The 13360-nt window shown below is 36.7% G+C and overlaps 1 protein-coding gene across 1 annotated transcript in view; it reads left to right on the top strand.

Annotated features, from left to right (window-relative positions):
• Positions 1-3522: 3522 nt before the first annotated feature.
• Positions 3523-13360, top strand: part of LOC139985156 (alpha-N-acetylgalactosaminide alpha-2,6-sialyltransferase 3-like) — a 68734-nt gene continuing 58896 nt past the window's right edge. The window contains exon 1 of the mRNA XM_071999424.1: positions 3523-3705. The gene's annotated coding sequence lies outside the window, so the exon portion shown is untranslated. The remainder of the gene's footprint in view (positions 3706-13360) is intronic.

Here is a 13360-nt window from a genome sequence, read left to right as displayed (position 1 = left end):
TTGTCCTCTGGAAATTTAGGGGGCAGTCTTCCCCCCCTGCAGCCCCGCCTCGTACGCCTATGGTTGGCATCATTTGTTGTTTCAAGGTGTCAAGGCCTTTCTCCCAACTCAAACCCCTGTGGGCTACCGGTAGGTTTGCAGGAAATGCCCACATGTGGACTTAAATAGCATTAGAGGAAGGGGATGGAAGACTAACACGCATCGATGTTTCGGTAATGGTCCACATTGGTGGCTCGGTGCTAATTAGGCCATTTATTGGGTTTCTTGAGGCAGCTGTCATCAGAATCTGGGTTTTTGTGCCAATCGATGACCGATAACATGTATTGGTAGATATCGATATCGCGCAGCACATGCACAAGGTTCGTGGTGTATGGTCGCAACCGTCGCATCGACCATTGCCATGCCATGCTGTATGACCATTCTCATGATTACTACAGATATTGTATTATTCTTATTCTGCCAGATGCAGACGAGAAAATTGTGTAACTCTATTTCCCAAATTATTGAACAAAAAATATTAGTGAATCCCACTGATGATTTTTTTTTTCCAATTTTTTTTTTTACATTTTTTTACCCCATTCCCAGTGGGGGGGGGGCCAGTGGGGGGCAGCCGATTTCATGGGGGGGCGCCCCCAGGCCCCCCCCGTAGCTACGCCACTGGAAATACCGAGGACAATCCTGCTAGGATCGAATCGTCGGTCCCTCTAACTTTCATATATATATATATATATATATATATATATATATATATATATATATATATATATATATAATTTTTATTAAATATTCTTTAATGTTCATGAATAATTCCAATAACGGTAGACCCTCTAACAAGTAAAATGGCTTTGGGAACTGTAAGCAATTTTAGTCGGCTTATATATTAAAGCCAATAAATGCAAATGATAAATAGACGCAAGGGCGTAGGAACCGGAGGGGGGGGCTGGGGGCGCCAGCCCCCCCAGTGAAAAATATGGAGGGGCGGAAGTATCATTCCGCCCCCCACTTCGCAAGTCAGAAAACCCCTTTTTCATTTCCAAATGAGAACAAAATCTCATTTGGAGCACCAAATTGCATCTAAGGCCAGGTGAAAATGCAAAATTATATACAAAATGGAGTGGGTGGGTTGAAGTGTGCTATATTGCACCAAATTGCATCTGAGGCCACCTGGAAATGCAAAAAAAAAACCCCTACCCTTAGACCCCTCCCCAGGCCGGCCATCAGTCTTCAGCCCCCCCCCCCCCCCCCCGCACTCAAAAGTACCTTCCTACGCCACTGAATAGACGCACTGAACAAATTTGTCAAACTTAATCGATCGTGCGTATAATGTTTGGTTCATTGATTCATTACGTCATAAAATGTAATTCATGTGACTGTTTTAAAACAAATTTATATAGATTCACATTTACGTCACTAGTCTATTTGTCTTACAGGGACAGTTGGATAAGCTCCAAACAAAGGCCTCTATATATCTTCTCATTGTTCTGGGAATTATATCAGGCTCTTATAATATTTTGATCGATTCGATTTCAAATAATTCTCTTCTAATAAACCTTAAAACAACTGATTAAGCAGGTGGACGGTTATACGGTCATATATATCAAATAAATGACACATTTCCTTTATCAAAAAGTCACCAAATAACAGCTCGAATATTAATGACTATATATTTGATGCAACCATCGTAACCTTTCCGTCAATACTGATGCGGATTTTTAAACAACAGATTTAGCAGATGGACGGTTATACGATCATATAGATATATATATATCAAATAAATGACAGATTTCATTAACCAAAAAGTCACCAAATAACAGCTCGAATATTATTTACTATATATTTAATACAATTATCGTAACCTTTCCGTCAATACCGATGCGGAGTTTTTTTATTTATATATATTTTTTTATCACAAACCGCTGTCTTTTTATTGCACAATGGTAATTCCAGGTGGGCCTGACTTTCCCGATTATTCCAATAATTGATGACAATGAAATAATTTAATGTCGTACAATATTTGTCAGCCCTGGTGGTATAATAAAATAATGTATCCTGGTGTCGGGAGTGCCCGATCATTTATTCTTTTTGTTAATTTTCTATCAAATTCAGAAGGGCAATCATGCATTTACCTCCCCAGCCCCCCCTCCCCCTCCCCCGTTGCTTCTGCTTCGCACAATATGAAAATTTATGGAAACTGATCATTCTTAACAACAAAGGTATTATGCCACATTTAATTTCCTGTGTTGATCCCGTGTGGGTTTGTTGGCATGGACTCTATAGGTGACATACAAGCAAAGGCGGTGACGTATCATGACCATACAGTGACGTCAAATGCGGGGCCCGGTGGTGGGAGGTGACGGGGCTTTAAAAGAATGTTTATTCGTGACCGGATTATGCTTCAATACACATGAACGGTCGTATATCGATTATAAATACGCAGTGAACATTGATTAATCTCAGTATATCTTTGAAAATTGTACCGTAGCCCTACCAGTAGGTATATTCTATATTGAACTTCAGTGTAACCGTCTCCAAATCCCTCTTATATTTTCTCACCTGCTGTTGGCAAAACACGAATTTCGGAAGTTGTTTAATATTGTATCTCATCATAAAAACCTACCAAATAATTTATACTTCTTCTAAAACTAAACTAAACTAACACATATGCTTTCGGTTCAGCAGTATCGTAGTGGACAACCTGAAATATAATTATATGGCAGATATATTCGCAATTGTCTGGAGTTCATATATGCTGCAGAGAGCAAAATCGATAAAGCAAACATCTAAGAAAACAACCCAGATTGGAAAGCTTTTAGCACTTCTCCTCATTCCATCGTGGCCTGTGATGACAACTTCATTTAAATAACTCAAACAGACTCACTAAGGCTCAGGCTACTAGACGTGACGAATATAAATTTACGAAACGACGAGCGAAATATATTGCCCTGGGTTTGCTAAATCACGAACGCACGTAAACTCGTCCAGGAAAGACCGTCCGTATTCGGACATAATCATAATAGGCCATTAGGCCTACATACAATAATTAGATAGCAACATTAGCGGCACCTTAGCTAACGTAGCCTACATATAGGCCTACCAATCGGGATGACTTAAATGACTGGAAAAGCTTGTTGTTCAATTATAGCCTCATCATGAAAAATAAGTCAATGATATATAATATGCGTTCGCATATTACATTTTGCGTTGCGTACACATTAGTGAATCTAGTCTTATCATCTTATATTGTAATCTTATGATATTGTAAGTTATGATACCTACCAGTTACTTATGCACTGGTCAATGCGTCAAAGAGTATAACAATAATGAGAAAAAGACGTGATAACAAACGAATAAGAAATCTTCTCTATTTGGATGCCCTAATTTTGAAATACCAGTCAAAACGTTCAGCAATTGCTGCAAATCATAACCTTTTTTAGTGTTCACGGTACCTGGTCATCTTTGTGAACGACTTCAAAAAGTCTACGTCACAAGTTCTGTATGTAAACAAACCACACACGAGCTAAGGACAACCTGGGTCATCTGTTTTTTTCCGCCTGTATTTCCGCACTTATAACTGTAGTGCTCGGCGATATCAAATCACAGTTGCAAGGATCTAACGTTAATAAGAAGGCCGATTCTAGGTGGAATACCTTTACCCCTTCAGATCGCTACCTGAAGATCGTTTCCAGATTTCATAATTTAAGAAAAGTAAGTTTTGTAATAGTAATTTGTACACAATGCGCTGTTTATAGGAATGCCTTCTCAATCTCACGGTATTTAGTTACTTTCTCTCATCACGATGTAATGCTACAGTAGTTAGGCCTAGTACTATTAGCATTACAGTAGCCATAGCATTACAGTAGCCATAGCAGTTTTACACTGTATTTCTGCTATTCTAGTATTAGCGGAACAGGCATACAGCGATAGGTTTATGGTGCATTATCCTCCATTAAACGCACGGTAGACCGTTGATTTACCCTTTTCATTCATACAAAGCACTAAATAAACATGAATTTTCATCTCAGATTGTTGCAATTTAATAAAAACCTTAAAAAAAAATAACCAATGCGACTGTCTTGAAAGGGTGTGAACCAGGCAGGAGTGGACACAAAACATGAAGTTCATTTGGAGAATGATGTTTACTGTTCCTTGAAACATGCATTTCTTTGAATACGTTTTACTTGGTAATTAATGCTACCTACTGTACAGTAGGTTAGACTCAGACTAAGTAAGGTTAGGCAATTGAGAGAAACGTTATCCCATATTCAGTCAAAGTGTACCATTCCAACGATAAGTACTCAGTTTGTATTAGTTTGTATTATAAGTTCTGATAGCTTTGGTTGCCATATTATGCATCTGCAAAGCGAAGGTTGGACGACAACGGTAATATTAAAGTAAATTGTTAAAGGAGCCCAGAGGCTAACCACGAAGTAGGCCTAAGTTAGTTAATTTTGTATATATGTATTATCCTTTGATTAAAAATAATGTTATTTGTAGTCTTTTTAGATTATGTACCTTGAAAGGTTTAACATTGATACTGTTCTGAACTAGTCTGATATTACAAGCAAAGGCTGTACAAGTTAAGACTTTCAAAACCTCTAGATTGATTTCTTGTAGGCCTGTGCCATGGCTTAGCTTGATTTGGGCTAGCAACATTTCATATTTGAGAGAGGGGCAAGGGGGAGTGGCTGGGGACCTTTCACTACATTGGTCAATTGTGATTCTGTGAATCAGGGATACATGTGGCCCTAGTCATAGGCACTTGTCAACAAATACTTATAATTCACTTGCATTTTAAATCCTTTTGGCTTCCATGTCTGACTTGGTGTAAGTTTTTATTAAGACACTGCAGGAAATAAACTGTAAATATAGTACAGTATGTTTGGCATAGGAACTGGTCAGTGCTAGATGGAAAATATATGACAATATCTTAGGATACTCTATTCAAATTTACACACGTACATAATTTCCCAGACACTGCTTTTTGTTTTCAAACTTGCTGTAAGAATTTTAATATTAAACCACTTTATGGCTGACATCGTCACATTCTGTACTGCAGGGGGAGTGTACACCCATGCATGTATTTAAAGAACAAACATGTACACCAAGTTCTGCGTAATAATTTAACTTCAAACCACAATGCCTAAATCTTTTTATTAGTTTATATATGATTTCTCATGTTTGTTGGGAGCTGCTGTTATCAATTTGCTGTGTGCTTTGGTACTTGTATAAATGTTGATAATGCTTCAGGATGTACTTTTACAATGTAATAATGTTGCCATACCTAGGAAGGGTGGAAGAGTGTTGTGTAAATAAGGAAATGCCATGTATAAATACTGAGTCATTCGTTATCGAATCAAGGTTGGCTGTTGCTGGCCCCTCTCCAAAAATTACCCCCCCCCAAATTACCCCTCACCCCCACCCATTTCATGATTAGTGCAAAAATGATTATTTTGACACTTATAAGTTGACCTACAGTAACTCCATAAGAGAATGCTTTTTAGCCTAATTTTATTTAATTTTCCATTCCATGGGATAGAGTCTATAGGCTTCTGTAATAGAAGGGTAGCTACGATGTTTAATTGATGAGAAATGAGACCTCAAAAATCAAGAAAATGCCACGGTGGAGACAAATCGCGTAAAAAAGTGTGATAATTCGGCCAATATTGAAGCATTGCAACTGAAATTTTCAGAATATGTAATGGAAAGGTAGTACGATGTTTAATTGATGAAAAATGAGACCTCAAAAATAAAACAAATGCTACGGTGGAGACAAATTGCGGAATTTCAAAGTGTAATAATTCAGCCAATTTTGAAGCATTGTAACTGAAATTTTCAGAGTATGTATGCTTATTTTATGTTTTTTCCAAGCATACAACAAATTTGGTAATTTTTAAAAGAGGTCGACCTACAACATACTCCAAAATTTGGTGATTCGATTTTGAATGACCCTACTACTATTGGCTAGCGGTATTTCCCTACTGTACCGAAGTAACATTATACCATCAAATTGGAAACATCTAACAAGTTTTTAACAGACTGCAGGATATAATTTATCTGGTATCTCATCGCAAAACGTTTTGTAAATTTTTGCATTTGAAGATACATGTATAGTAGTTCTTTTACACAGATTTTCTGTATTAAAAGTGAACATTAAGAAATTTAAGGGCGTTGAAAAGTCCGATACAAACTTCTAAATTCTTCTCTGGATAGCAACTTGGTTTGCTGTATACTCTACTGATCAATATTGCTTCCAAATATGCTAGAATGTCCAAAAATGGTCCCTTGTGTTCATTCAAGTTTCAACAAATACTTTTCACCCCACTTGTTCAAGTCTTTTCTTTTAAAGAGAAAATTAAATCCTGTTTCCTTTGCTCTTTTCAGATTTATCAGTAATGTGCTACTGTAGTCTATAATCCTTTGTTCATCACAAAGTTACTGTACATGTCAATGTCAATCAGTTCAAAGTCCTCAGTGTCAAAGAAAAATTTGAATAGTTTAAAAAAAAATTCCATAACGATGGGTGATTTAAATTAAAACCATTGATTGGCATGCACTTACAGTACTGAAGACCCTTGAACACATGGCTACGTAGGTTGTAAGTTTTACCTGTATTGTATTCCCAGCTAAACAATAGAATGATGGAGTTTAATAGTCATTATGATATTATATAATATTCTATTTAATACAGGTCTTGTTAAATATATATGACAAACACTGTAATATCAATATTTAACCAAGGTCGCTGTTTGCAGACTATTGAGATCAGGGTTCAACACGAAACCTTTGTAAATCAAGTTAGAATCAATGTCAAGTGCAAGAGTCAGTGGATAGATACTGTAATACAGAATGAACTCAATTACTAAATAAAAGTTTAGGGTGCATAGGGGGTGTTGCATGAAACATTGTGCAATGATCATTAGTACTGTAATGTGCTGTTCTGTAAATTGTATGCATTGTGCAATGTTCAAATGATGTTTCATTTAAATCCGAAATCAAAAGTAGGTAGGACGATATAGAATATTGTGTACTTTACAGTCTATGTAGTATTCCAGCATTGACGTACTGTATTGCCTGTACAGATGGAGTAATACAGTAATTATAGGATACTACACTGAGTTATTTTCTTTGTATTGTTCAGGCTGTTTATTGAATTTCTGCATATATCTGGGCTTTAATAGCATTTCACAATTTTAACCCTCTTATTAAAAAAATGCAAGTGCATAAAAAATCTCCAGTGGGTAAAATAAAATTCCCCACTGGCGTTTCTCCCAGAAAAAAAACAAAAAACCAATAGTGCCTTGCTTAATTACTACAGTACTTAATGCAAATGGCAAAATCTGCTGGCATAAATTAGCCTGTAATTAGTTTATCTGTGCAACCGATGTGAATGCTCTGCATTCGACATCTGTAGTTGTTTTCAACTTTCCGATTTCTGACCCTGTGTCGCTAATAGACTCGACCAACAGTTGATTGGTTCGGAAAATGAATACACGTATCAGAATGGGCGGAGCTCGGACACAACTCTAGTGCGTTGAATATAATCTAGTACTAATTCGAACAAATGTCAGAAAATTGTGAGACTCAAAATATATCAGAAAAATCATATTCGTCATGTATTCCCCTACAAAGTGTAATAAATGATAAAAATATACGCAGTATATACTATAATTAGATGAACAACGGCAAGCGACTCTGCCCACTGCCGAGTTGATCTCATTAATATTCAGTACCATGACAGCTTTTTCTCGTCAGGTAGTGGGTAATTGACGTGAGGTCACAAGGTGATTGATTATTCATATCGTAGAAATCTTACGCAGAAATGGCATTTCTAGAGGTGAACGTCGGCGGACGTAGGTATTACGAAGTGCTAAGTACACAAGTAATACACGTCCGTGTCGCGGGCAAGTAATTAGTCTGAACTTTGAGGCGGCCTATATAAAATGTACTACACAGTGGCATCTTTGCATGAAAATGTCAATTAAGAATAAGTATGAGTATGAATATGGAATTTCATTATAAATACAAGAACAACCAGACATGTCTCTCTAGGGTTCAAAAGTAGGGGTAACTTCAAAAGAATTTGTTAATGGAGATTGTGAACAATTTGTGAGATTCAGAACAATTTGTTTCTGGAGGTTTTGAACATTTGTGAGATTTCTCACAGTTTTCAAACTATGAGTCATATTATACTGTACAGTAAAGCACTGTGAGCTTGTTTTACACAATTCCAAATAACCATCAAATTTACTTTGATCAGGATTTCTTGTTAAAGTTTACAAGATTTATTTCATTATTTATGACAAAGTTGTAAAATTGGGAGATTATAATATGAGCATTGTTTTCCCTAGACAATTGCTTCATAATAGCTCTGAACTGGTAAAAAGTTCACTCATTAATACTCAACAGTTTTTGTTGTTGTTTGAATGTGGAATTGCTTGAAAGATTTGGATGAAGCAGCAACACTGTACTTCATTCTGCTAGCATGTTGTACTTTTATATTAGGTAGACAGTCCCAAAATTGAATTTCTTCTACAATTGTCACATACCCTCATCAGGATGAGATATGAACCGTACCGGTACAAGTGGTTTTACCCGCATCTTTAATATTACCACATGGGTATTAAATTGCCTGGGAAATATCAGACATACATGTACACAATTTCATATCACCGGAATTGTAAGAAGTATCGTATTACCAATACATGGTAACCAGCAATTCAATACCCTCATCAATTGCCTCTTTGTGTATCCCTTCTCAGTTTCCTTGTTATGTGGTAGAAGAGATAAATGAGTTATTCAAAGTAAAATATCAGCGTAGACTGCTCTTTAAATACTGAAATATCAGGTCGGAAGGCGGGATGAAGTAAATAATAATTTTCATTTTTCCCCATTTTTTTTTCATTTTTCAATATACAGTATATCAATAATGTCGCTCTCGTGTTCTTTGAGAAAGTGAATGTGGACACGTTCAACGTCCATGTGACGTTTCACTGGACATTTTTGTTTTAAATATTAATTTGTAATTTGGCTTAGGCAGCTGGCATTGACATTGATTACTATTACTGTATCATTGGGCACCTTGCATGCATCAATTGTACGCTGTAATAGTTATGTGACACCAAATTGCATGAATATTGACAAAGGGTGAAGAAAAAGATAAGACATCTTGATTTGTCATAAATATTACATATATACATGACATAAAGCTCTGTACTATCTATACATTTATGCTATTCAGAATGAATCAACTTCACTAATATACAGTTAGTTTCACGTTTTTTTAAACGTTTGGTTAATTTTTAGCCGTGCCTTTTACATACATTAACTCCTTTTTCGTAGTTTTCTAGGGCTTAGATGGCTATGAATTTTGCCCTGATTATTCATGTGAATATGAAACAATTTGTCCTTTTCATGCTTTTTCTGTCAACCGTTTTTTTGCATTCTTTGCGGAGACTGGAGATGAAGAAATCAATATATTGATCGTTAGAACAGTCCGGAAAATTGTTGCCGGCAAAGATGAGTCCTATCCTCCGGGCGTGCAATCAGTGATGATGCACTTGGTGCAATAGATGAATAAATATATCCAGGCAACTTTTAGCATCTGAGGATAATTTTAACTTTTCAAAAACATAATGGCAATTCAAACAAGTGTTTGTACAGTATGTCGGAGTGTCTCAGTTTGTGAACACTCCAATGTGCAGTTGTCGGCATAAAATATCAAGGAACAAATTTGTCTATTTACATACTGTACATTTGTTGCATTGAAGTTCAGACCATATTCCATTTGTTCGTTCGCTTAAATGTTTAACCGTTGCTCGGTGGAAAACTTTTGTAAGATGCCTCAGTTTGACCAGTTGCTATCTTTCTTTCAGTTTAATACACCATACTAGGTTTGGTATAATGACATCACAGGGAACTGCTTCAAGCAAATCCTTCCCGAGTGGTACTCTTACATTTAAATACAGTAGCTCCATGGTTCCGGTACAAGTTTCTCCGTCATACGCTGCATTGGGTAAACAAGAGTAACCTAGCTTTGCAGTCTCGGTCATATTCAGGGGAAGTTTTAAACGGCTGTAAAGTGTAAAACAAATATACCCAAAATGTGATGGACATAGTTTGAATTTAGGAAATGAAAAGTATAAGGTATATTTACTCATTTTAAATATGTGGAGATCTCATAATCGATACTGTATGTATGTACAATTCTAATACAGGACCCATTGGGCTCTCGAGCTAAGGACATAATTAAATGAGGATGCTCTCATATTGGTCAACTATTTAATTCAGCCAATATTGACTTGTAATATTGTTGTTCAAGCCAAAACTACTCTAATTGTTTTGCACACACACCTTAACTTTTGTTTAATCTTAAAAACCAATTTTTTATTTGAACCTGCAGTCAGAAAACCAAACTTCTCTGTAAAGAATTTATTATGTACATGTATGCAGGCTTCACCGGGCATGTTTGTGTTAAATCTTTAGTTATCTTTACCAAGAGAAGTACAGTAGAAACATTAGAACCTACGTATATGTATATATGTATACACATGTACATTATAAATGTAGATATGTAATATAAATATATATAAGTATATATAAATATATATAAACACTTTAAAATATATTTAAATATATATAAATATATATAAATATAAATACATATTAATATATATATAAATAACTAGAGAAACACTAACTGTATACTGTAGCTAGAAGGCCCATTTCTACATGATGTATTGTTTGGTAGCTCTGTACAAATTGGTTATTATCCACTGTAAGTAACAATGATATAGTTTGACAGTTTATATTTTGTTCTACATTTATGCCTTTGTGCAGTGTGTTATCAGGTGCGTATCCAGGGGGGGGGCGTTGGGGGCGCGCGCCCCCCCGGGTAAGGAAAAGAGGAGAGAAAAAAAAGAGAAGAAAAAAGGGAAAAGGAGGGAAAAAAGAAAAGGAGGAGAGAAAGGAAGGGAAAAGAAAAAGAAGAAAGAGAGAAAAAGGAGAAAAGGAGGGAGCAGAAGATAGCCAAGACCTCGGGAAGAGAAACGGAGGAACAGTCATAGTTAAAGCGCTGATCCCTATTATATACACAGGGTAGCCAGTGACAGATCAAGGATTACGGAGGGGGTGTGCGCCTCACCCTACCCCTTACACCGACAACTCCATTTTTGACGTTCCATTTTTCCTCTCTCACTAATGTATCTATATAAATACTATATATGGTCTATCATAACGCGTGTGTGTTTATGGACGCCTTAAACAATTGTACAATTGTGCTATATGGAACCAACTGTGGCTGGTCTTGAACTCGACCGAGTCATCGGGGAACATGACGCATTTCGGGAAGGGGGCGACCGCCCCCCCCCAGCAAATTTTCTTTATGACATTGCTAGTAAATTCAAAATAGACAATGCTTAGATGCAACTTACAAGGCCTGGGACGTGTCATTTTCAGCGATCTGGGAGGCATTTTCGGCCAAAAATTTTCGGCCAAAAATTTTCTTGTACGCTTCGCGCCAACTCATGGTGGCGCTTCGCTTAGATAGTTTGCCTACAGGCTTCGCCCCTCTCTTGGCAATAACTCGCTACACGCCTGCTCGAATTTGTAAAGCAAATAACAGATATAAGATCATATCAGTGAGCATTGAAATGCATGTTCCACGATGAACAGCCTCAAAAACTGTCTATGTGTGTGTAGTCAAAGGCGTAGGAGCCCAATTGGATTTGGGGCTGTAACGACTTGCCCGAAAAAAAGCCAAAATTTTTCGCGCGCAAAGCGCGCGTCCAACATATCGATGCCAATATCATATAAGCAAGCATCGGCCATTACATTGCATGGCATCGTGTACCGCACGGTCCGTGAAAGTTGCACAGTATACCGCCGGATGTTAATGTAAACAACGAAATGTCTTATGTAGATGGAGAAAAAGCATACAGATCCATTTATGTCAAAACACTCTTTTACAGTAGTAATGTCGGCCAAGCTTAGAACTTTATTTTAATTACAAAGGAGATCATTTTTAAGCTATTCATTGCTATTTATTTTTCTTTCAGTAGGTGCCCGAAAAAAATGGTTGCGGGGGGGGGGGGCTGCAGCCCCCGCCTCCTACGGGACCTACGCCTATGTGTGTAGTGTTCGGTTTCGATATACCTGATATCGGAAATATTTGCTATTTTTCATTTCCTTCAACCAAGTTTTATAATAGCCATTATAAGAGGTTTTAATATTTCTACACCAATAACTTAACTGTGTCGGAATTTTCCAAAATTTCCTCACCAACATTCTTCATCATACTTTCCTCTACTCGTGCAATTTTGACCTGTCTATTAGGGGTTGAAGTGTTTTTTTCTATATTAGTTGTCCATATATTGAATTTTGTGCAACATTATGGGTATGTTTTGAAGTGATTTTTATTCACGAGAAATGTGAATTTTAAATTCTCAACAAATAATGGGCTTAAAACCTTCAAAAGTGGGTTTTCGGATATTGTGGATATCGTAGAATCACCTACAAAAGCTATGATCCATAGGACATGCAATGAGGTCGAACATGATGTGTAACTGGTGACAATCTCCAAAAAGGTTATGGATGGAAAAAAAAAAACTTTTTTTGAAATACTTGGTTCTCAGGCAAAAGTGTTCATCTGGTTGCTCATTTTCAAGCCCGAGAAGTGCCATTTCCGGTGATCTGGGGGGTATCAAAACCAGAAATTTTCTTGTACGCTCCGCGCCAACCGATGGTGGCGCTCCGCTTAGATAGTAATTCGCGCCCCCCGGGTTAGAAAATCCTGGATACGCGCCTGGTTATGTATCCCAATTGCAATAGTTTCTTTTAATATCGAGCCGTAGAATACAAACTGCATGCAGGATGTGAGTTCTATAATTTTTTCTTCATCAATCAAGGCTTTTGTATTATTTACGAACTAAGTTTGATTAACTGTACATGGAATGAATCGTTAAATGTTTTATTTGTACAGTAGTTCATGTAATTTTTAATCGTGGGACAGATTTCAAAAGTTTAATTATGAAAGAGTAAGCGTGTATATATGTATAGCCTAGATAGTATGATTATATAGCCAATATATATAGCCTATATATTATTAGTTGAGAAAATGATGAAAAATAATAAAAGGGTTTGTTAAGTCTACAGTATATATGGATCTGACGTTCAGCAAATTCAATATGAACTGTACAATGTATGGACCTGTACAGACTAGTGCTTACTAAAAAACAATTGATGGTTAACTTGTAATTTCTTGGTTAATGATGGACTTTAAACTTTTCAAATTTCAGAAACTGAACTCTCAAAGGGAAGTGTCCATAGCAAATGTATTGTTTACAACAACCTTCATGGAAAAGTA

This window comes from Apostichopus japonicus, chromosome 2, assembly GCF_037975245.1.
Source record: "Apostichopus japonicus isolate 1M-3 chromosome 2, ASM3797524v1, whole genome shotgun sequence".
NCBI classification, from domain to species: Eukaryota; Metazoa; Echinodermata; class Holothuroidea; order Aspidochirotida; family Stichopodidae; genus Apostichopus; species Apostichopus japonicus.
The sequence above is the reverse complement of the archived record's forward strand: the minus strand, read 5'-3'. Positions and strand labels throughout refer to the sequence as shown.